The following is an 8395-nucleotide window of genomic DNA, read 5'->3' as shown; positions in this document are numbered from 1 at the left end:
GGTCGCGCCGGGAGCCTGAGGGGGGCGGGGGCGGGGAGACCGAACGCTTCCCCCACCCCGCCCCCCGCGGGGCGGCGGCGGCCACGGGGCTGCTGGGCCTAATCCAGGTCAGGAGGGGGGGGCGCGGCCGTCGCGGCTGCCTCAGCTGCTGCCTCAGCTGCTGTTGCCCCTGCCGACGCTGGAGCCGCGGCCCGGGGCCTCATCCTACCCCGCCTTAGCGCGGCGGCGGCAGCCAGAACGAGGCCAGCCGGGCCTACGTCACGCCGCCGTGCGTGCTCCGACCCCGCCCCGGGCTCCGCGCGCCCCGCCCCCAGCGGGGCTGTGAGTTTAAGGTCCTGACTGGGTACCTGCCGGTCTCCTCCTCCGGCGCTTTGGCATCCTGCCTGCCTCCCACTCGCGGCCGGAGGTTGCTCTCTCACCTGCGCAGCGTCTTCAGAGACTCTTCCCCCTGCCTGGCAGGTGATGTTTCTACGACCGCAGCTCAATGGATCAGGCAGGTAGCTGAAGTGTTTAAATAGCTTCTCCAGCCGGGTGGTGGAGGTGCACGCCTTTAATCCCAGCACCCGGGGGGCAGAGGCAGGCGGATCTCTCCAGTTTGGTTTACAGAGCAAGTTCGAGGACTGGCTCCTTAGCTACTGAGAAACCCTGTCTCTAAAAAAAAAAAAAAAGCTTCTCCTTTAGCCTTTCAGAATAAAGTCCACACTCATTAATGGCACACCCTACCTTTCCAATCTCTCTTTTTTTTATCCTCCCAGCATCACACAGCCAAGAGATTCTCCGATTGTTCCATTTCTTCCCCATTCCACCAACCCTAATCTGAGCTACCCCAACACTTCTGTTTCCCCGCATTCATCATTGCTCCCACCCCACCCTTTGAACATTTGAAGTGGTTTTTGTTTTTTTAATGCCATATAATTGCATTTGAAATATACAATCTTGCCGGGCGGTGGTGGCGCGATCCTTTAATCCCAGCACTCGGGAGGCAGAGGCAGGCGGATCTTTGTGAGTTCGAGGCCAGCCTGGTCTACAAGAGCTAGTTTCAGGACAGCTAGGGCTGTTACATAAAGAAACCCTGTCTTGAAAAAAATAAATAAATAAAATAAAATAATAAAATCTCCGATGGCTTCTCAGTACTGCCCACAGAATAATCTCAAGAAATCTCTATCTCCCCAGGCAGTGGTGGCACAGGTCTTTAATCCTAGCATTTAGGAAGTAGAGGGAGGTAGATCTCTTGAGTTCAAAGACCCAGGCCAGCCTGGACTACAGAGTGAGCTCCAGGACAGCCAGGGCTACACAAGAGAAACCCTGTCTTGAAAACAAACAAATGAATAAAGAAATATCTATCTCATTAGCAGTATTGCCCCTCTTTGATAAATTCCAAGATGGCCAACGTGCTTTTAACTATACCAAAGACTGCTCCCTCTGGCTGGGGTTTCCATAGATATAGACTCCTGACCTTCTGCTTCTCATTGGGCTAATCATTATTCCCATACATGCTTCCCGAACTCAATTTCATTTCCCTTGGGAAGCTTTTTCTGACCCTCCAGTCTGGGTTAGTTGTCTCCTGAGTTCGCAGTCTCTGTGCCTTTCGTCAGGCGGATCAAGCTGAATTATCTGTCCCTTCCCTGGGTAAGACCTGGCTTGTTGCCTCTGCAGACTCTTCAGCATCTGCAAAGAAGACAGTTGAGGGTGTTCTCCACAGTCGTTCTTTCAACAAGAAGGCAAGGGTTGACCTTGACCTGTTTCAATTCACCTTTTGTTGATTTATTGTTATTCTTTTTGTCAGGCCCTAGGCCAGCACAACTGATTTATAAAACCTGGCTCGTGCCTGAGAAAGCCAGGTTCGTCTAGAACAACAAATAAACCCCTCCCCTGAGGTTTGAAGGGAAGTCTATCCAGTGATGTCATTTGAGCGAGCAAAGGTCAGAAAGGATTTGAGAGATACTACTGTGTTTAATGGGTAAGTCCCAAACTCTCTTACTTTCAATCCTAACGCTACAACATCACTAGCTCAAGTGCACGCAGATTCTATGTTAACAGCAAGGGGTGTTGAATGCCTGCAATTCAAGCATTCAGAGGGACAAGGCAGGAGGATGGCCAGTTCAAGGCTAGCCAGTGCTACTTAACAAGAAAATCCTGCCTCAAAAAAATTTCTGTATTCAATTTAGCCCCCCCCCCCTTTTTTAATTTGGAGACAGTCTCACTATGTAGCTCTGGCTGTCCTGGATCTCCCTACCTAGACCAGGCTGCCCTTGAACTCAGAGATCCACCTGTTTCTGCCTCCCAAGTGCTAGGCTTAAAGGTGTGCATGACCATACCTGGCTTCTGACCAGTTTGTTTTAAAGACGGAACCATGAGCTGGGCATGAAGACACATGCCTGTTATTCCAGCACTTGGGAGATGGAAATAGATTCAAGCTCACCTTCTGATTCATAATGAATCCCAGGCCAGACTGGGCTACATGAGAACCTTTGGTCAGAAACTCATCCCTACCAAGATAGTCTCACTGAATAAGTAGCTCATGCTGGCCTGAAATTTCACATTGTCTTGCCTTTTAGCCTCCCCAAATCCCAAATCCCAAATCCTGGGATTATAGATGTGTGCCCTTACGTCCAACACTCTTTGTCTTTGTTGGACTAGAAGTCCAAACATCAGGGAGGAGTCGCTCCAGACAACTCTCACACAGGCACAATTGATGCAAAAGCATGAGGATTTTTATTCTGTCATGACAGGGCCCTTCAGGTTCGGGATATGAAGGACATCCGATAGCTGTTATAGTCCCTCTTTTAAAGCAAAAAGCCACAGATACAAGGGGGGAACCTGAAGGTTGTTTTCCAACTTATTGAATTGGCTTATTCAAAGGGTTACTAGCAGTGATTGGTATATTCCAGAGCAGGAGAATAGCTGCGTGATTGGGTGAGATAAGGGAGCATCTCTGTGGTCTTTCTGACCTCGTTCTAGTGACTAAATCAATATATCAGGAACTGAATCAACATCTGTGGGTTATATTTGCCTCAATTCCCAGAATGGAGTTATGTTTGAAGATTATTCACAAGGACACAGGAGGATGAGCAGTCCTGCATGTGTGTGTGTGTGGGCGACTGTCCATTTCCAAGAGAGAGTGTAAGGTTTTAGAAAAATGTCTTAGGATTGAGGGGGCTTACAAATGCATTTAGAGTCTTTTAGTCTTTAGTCTATGTTTTTATTACATTGTTCCTACGAGTTTATGCGTGTGTGTGTGTGTATATATATATATATATATATATATCATATGCCATATATGTGATCTATAAATATATACTCACTTCTTCATAAAGGTAGTTTTAGGCCCATGTGTCTGGTGAGAAAACTGGTATGTTTCCTTGAGCCTACTACCATTTCAATTAGAGAACAGTACTAAAATATTAGTCACCCTCTCACTTGGCAGAAGATCTCGTTTTATAGGTGGTTATGAGCCACCATGTGGTTGCTGGGAATTGAATTCAGAACCTCTGGAAGAACAGTCAGTGCTCTTAACCTCTGAACCATCTCTCTCGCTCTCCACCACACTTCTAAACTCAGAAAACACTACCCTCTAAAGTCTGTAAATACAGAGAGTTTCCTTGTTCTACAGGTGGCTTGTGGTTGGATCTCCTCTCCCAGCTTTCTCCTCTTCCAGTGTTGGCTTTATTAAGGACTCGCTTCAGATCCATCCAGAGCCTCTCTACCAGATCTGCGATCTTTATTATTTAAAAACAGTTGGCCTGTGATTTGGTTCAGCTGGTGAGGTACCTGCCAACAAAACTGATCCCCAGAGCAGAGCCCATGTGGTAGAAAGAGAAAAACAACCCCCACAGGCTGTCCTCTGACCTCCACCTCCACCATAGCATGTACAAACACACACACACACACACACACACACACACACACACACACACACACCAGGCTAATGTGCTGTACCACACCAGCTACAGCTTCATACAGCTTCATGATTTCATGATTACTACATCTCTCGATTTCAAAATTTTCTCCCCCTCTTGCCTTAATCTCCTTTTGTTTGAGCACACAAAACCCATCCCAAATGTTAGCAACCATCATCGAGTGACCTAAAAATGAGTGCTCGCTGAGTAAGAAGCTCGGCATGCATGAGTGACGCACACCTTAGTACTAGCTATTAGGAAAGCTGAGTCAAGAGAGCTGCTCGGGCTTAGGAAATCCTGGCCAGCCTAGAAAACTCAGCAAGGCTTCCATTTAAAACATGGCTGAGGACTGCAAAGGTGGAAAAGTCAAAGACAGCTACTGCTTACTAATCAGGTCAGTCCTGTTTCTGCATGGCTGCCAGGACAGCTGTGATCTTGGAGTAGAACAAAGGGGTGGAAATCAATTAAAGATCTGCTTCACTGAAGGCAATTGACACTTAAACAAACAAAAACAAAAAAAGACCCTATATTAGCTATAGAAAAAAGTTGTTTCTTTGCAGAACTATGGATTAAACCTAGGGTCTTATGTATGTTGGGCAAGCGCTCCACCATTGAGCTACATCTTTAGACTTTTAAAATTATATTTATTTTCTCCAGGCGGTGGTGGCGCACACCTTTAATCCCAGCACTCAGGAGGCAGAGGCAGGTGGATCTTTGTGAGTTTGAGGCCAGCCTGGTATACAAGAGCTAGTTCCAGGACAGGCTCCAAAGCTACAAAGAAACCCTCTCTTGAAAAACCAAAAAAAAAAAAAAAAAAACCCAAAAAAAGAAGTTGGAAGGCCTGGGAAGCCTTGGGACTCTGCCTTGACAAATGCCAGATGTGGCATTTAGGAGGCACATAGGCTATTCCAGTTTCATAGTGAACATGAGGCCTTCCTGGACTATTTGAGATCCCCCCTCTCAAAACAAAACAACCCAAGTGAATTGTTTTGGTTCATATCTACAATCTCATTACTCATGAGGTTGTGGTAAAAGACAAATTTTGGCCTACCCTGGGCTACATAGTAAGTTCTAGGCAAACCTGGGATACAGTGTGAGATCTTGTTTCCTCAAAAGCCAAATAACAACAAAAACAAAATGACAAAAAAGAAACCAGCCAGTCTTAACGGGCTATGTGAAAACAGCGGGGCCATCTGAGGGAGCTCCACGTGAGCTGACTGAGGAAGAAAATCACCTACCAGAGCCAATCTTCAGCATGGGGAAGCAGTCCTGTTCTGGAAAGGAACAGGTGTCAGTGCTGAGTCTTGAGGCTTTTAAGGATGGAGCTGCAGGCTTGCTTGGGAGCAGTGCCGCAGTTGCATATGGAAAGTCTTTGTGAACTGGTTAGAGAAAACCCCAGGGTCTCCAAGCATATCAACGAGTACACAATGCCCAGGTACATCAGGAGCCACCAGAAATCTTGACCCAACTCTTCTGATATCTTCTGAATTGCTATGCTTATGAGAAAGAGGGACTGCTATTAAAAATGCACATTTCAAGAGCTCGGTTATTAGCTGGGTCTGTTGGAGCAGCCATGTGAGTCTAGCTACTCAGTGGCTGAGGCAGGAGGATTACAAGTTGAAGCCCATCTGTACTGTGACAGTGAGTTCAGGGATAGCCTGACCAAGGCACTGAAAGAAGGCCCATCTAAAAATAATCAAGTCTGGGCAATCCACTTTTAGGTTGGCTCCCTGTGGCACTCTCTCTGGCCTCAGGAAGCTGCTTCTCTTCCTCAGTAAACTCTGCTTTCCTGCCTTAAAACAAAACAACAATAACAACAACAACAACAACAAAACAAACAAGCGACACGTGTGATATACACAGTGGGAAGTAGAGACAGGACCAATGGAAGTTCAAGGTCATCCTCAGCTACACAGCCTGGGCTACCTAAGATCCTACCTCAAACAAGGCTGCTGGAGATACCTGGGTTAGCAGGTATTAGACACCCCCCCAACACACACACAGTCACATACTTTTTGCTTTTTATTGAGACTATTCTAATAAATTCTTGTTTGATGTTTATTCCAGTACCAAAGCTGCTGTTTCTCCACCTAGCCTACCTCTTTTATCTAACCATAGATCAGGAGTTGTGGCTTTTAGAGAGGCCTGTGGCTCAAGGAGGACCCTTGCCCAGGCTTTTGCTGCAGTGGAGGGAGATGACTGAAAGACGCTGATGCAATTCTGGAAGCATTGTGACATCTCTGACTGCATCCGGAACTTTGCCTGTGGCCGGGTGATGTCACCGAGGTATGATTGCATGGTATCCAGAATAAGACACTCAAGAGGTGCATCCAGGACTACAGAGGACTCACTGAGGGTGAGGAGGCAGCAGTGTTTGTAAACTGTGGATGAGGATGACGCTGAGCTCCCAGGAGAGGTTCCTTAGCAACTGGCATGGGAGTTGACGGGAACAGGAACACAACCACATATGGGAAGGGGAAAAGTGAATGTCAGAAAAAGACAAGTCCCAAGAAAACTCAGAGAAGAGTTGAGAAGAAGCCTTGTAGACTTGAGTGATCTCCTCAAGAGTCGCTTCAAAATGAAGGCTGTGGATGTAGCTTGGTGGTAAAACACTTGTCTAGTGTATTTAAGGGTCTGTCTCCAGCCCTGCAGGAACAACAAAGTAATATGGACCCTGATATGGAAAGATTTTCTCTTTTATTGTTGAGATTATAATTACAGCAATTCTCACTTCCCCTGTCCCCGCCCAAGTCTTCCCATATGTCCCTTCTTTCTCTCTTCCTAATTCATGGCCTCTTTTTTCATTAATTGTAGTTACACACGTATATGTATATACACATATATTTCTAAATGTAACCTGCTCAGTTTGTATCATGTTATTCATGTAGGTTTGCAGGGGTGACCATTAATTGGTGTGCTCTTCCCCACTTTGCCCATTCTCACCATTCCTTAGTTGCTCGTAGCTCTTTGTGTAGGGTTGAGGACTCGTGGGCTCCCCATACCACCCCATACACTTTGGAAGGTCTGTTGTTGTCCTGGTTCAGCTCATGTTTAGGCAGTCACGTTGGTGATACTCTGAGTATAGTGTCGGACATTCCTAGGAGACACAGACTCACAGCAAATTCCCTTAAACCCGTCTCTGACAGTCTTTCCCACCGCTCTTCTACAATGCTCCCTGAGCCTTAGACGTGAGAGTATATCCATTGGAACTGGGCTCTGTAACACTATAATTTGACTGGGCAAGGGCTTTGACTTACTCCTCTGTCTTCAGCCTTGCAAATAATGTCTAGCATTGTTATAACTATAGATATTGTTATGTATGAACAAAACAAGAACATCTTGGGATGTGTTTATTAAATTTTACTATGTTTTATGTGTATGAGTTTTTTCCTGTATGTATATCTGTGCACCACTTGTGTGCCTGGTGCCTATAGAGGACAGAAGAGGACACTGGATCTCCTGGAACTGGAGTTACAGAATACTGTGAGCTGGCACATAGGTTCTGGGAATTGAACTTAAGTCCTCTAGAAGAGTAGCCAGTTAACCTCTAAGCCATCTCTCCAGCCCTAGGATGTGCTTATTCGAAGAATCAAGGAAAGGAAATGCTATGTGTTCTTTCTCTCATTGAAACATTAAAGGAAGGACACATACATGTCCACAGAGACTGGGATTTAAGAACTTACAGGGAATAGTCAACAAAACAATGGAAAGAAACAAAAATGGCTTATCTGATAGGGAGCAGAATTGCTAGCAATGTGACAGCATGCACAAGGATTATGGCTTCAAAATGTGTTGTGCAATGACAAAAACATTAAAAATCATGATGCAGGTATGGGTGGAACATTATGTTTGTTTGTCAAACACGTTCCTGACAAATGGGCCTCTGTATTCCAAGATGGGAAGCAACAGTCCTCAAAGTTTTCAGACAAGAAATAAGCTCAAGATGCAGAATGATTTGCTTAGTGTTTGAGCAGTAAGTAACAAAACACATTAGAAAGACAGGATGTGGGGAGAAGAAATGGAAAATAGCCTCCTGCCTGCGTCCGCAGGCTCTACTCCGAGTTTATTAATGGAACACTAACAAGGAGGCACGCCAGCACACTGAGCTGCACAGTTTATATGTGTTGTAAAGGTGCCTGGCTCAGGGGACGAAAGGCAGCTGCAAGTCAGAAGTTATTCTCCAGACTCCTGAGACTGCCCCGAGGGCAGAGTCCGCCCATGCGCCCGCTGCACGTTGTTCCAGTTTCTACAGAGGCATTGCAGAATATGGCAGAGGTCCTCCCGCGGGTGGGCAGGCCGCTCATTAGTGTGTTGGGGTCTAACCCCTTAGCTGCCTCAGAAGTCTTTTTCTCCAGGAGGGTCAGACTCGACATGTCGCCTTGACAGAACCACATGAAAAGATATGACTAATATATGTCATACACAGCCCATTTTCTAGCCTTGCTCATATTGTTGGAAGATAGCACTTTGGGTGTTGGTACACACACAGAACAGTT

The 8395-nt window shown here is 46.2% G+C and overlaps 1 long non-coding RNA gene across 1 annotated transcript; it reads left to right on the top strand.

Moving 5' to 3' along the window:
* The first annotated feature begins 105 nt into the window (after positions 1–105).
* On the top strand, positions 106–7272 carry LOC119817898. Its single transcript, XR_005285958.1, has 3 exons — positions 106–497; positions 1787–1960; positions 5967–7272. It is a non-coding gene; the product is annotated as an uncharacterized LOC119817898 (long non-coding RNA).
* Positions 7273–8395: the final 1123 nt, after the last annotated feature.

Source organism: Arvicola amphibius, chromosome 6 (genome assembly GCF_903992535.2).
Source record: "Arvicola amphibius chromosome 6, mArvAmp1.2, whole genome shotgun sequence".
Lineage (NCBI taxonomy): Eukaryota > Metazoa > Chordata > Mammalia > Rodentia > Cricetidae > Arvicola > Arvicola amphibius.
This window is presented reverse-complemented; position numbering and strand designations above follow the sequence as displayed.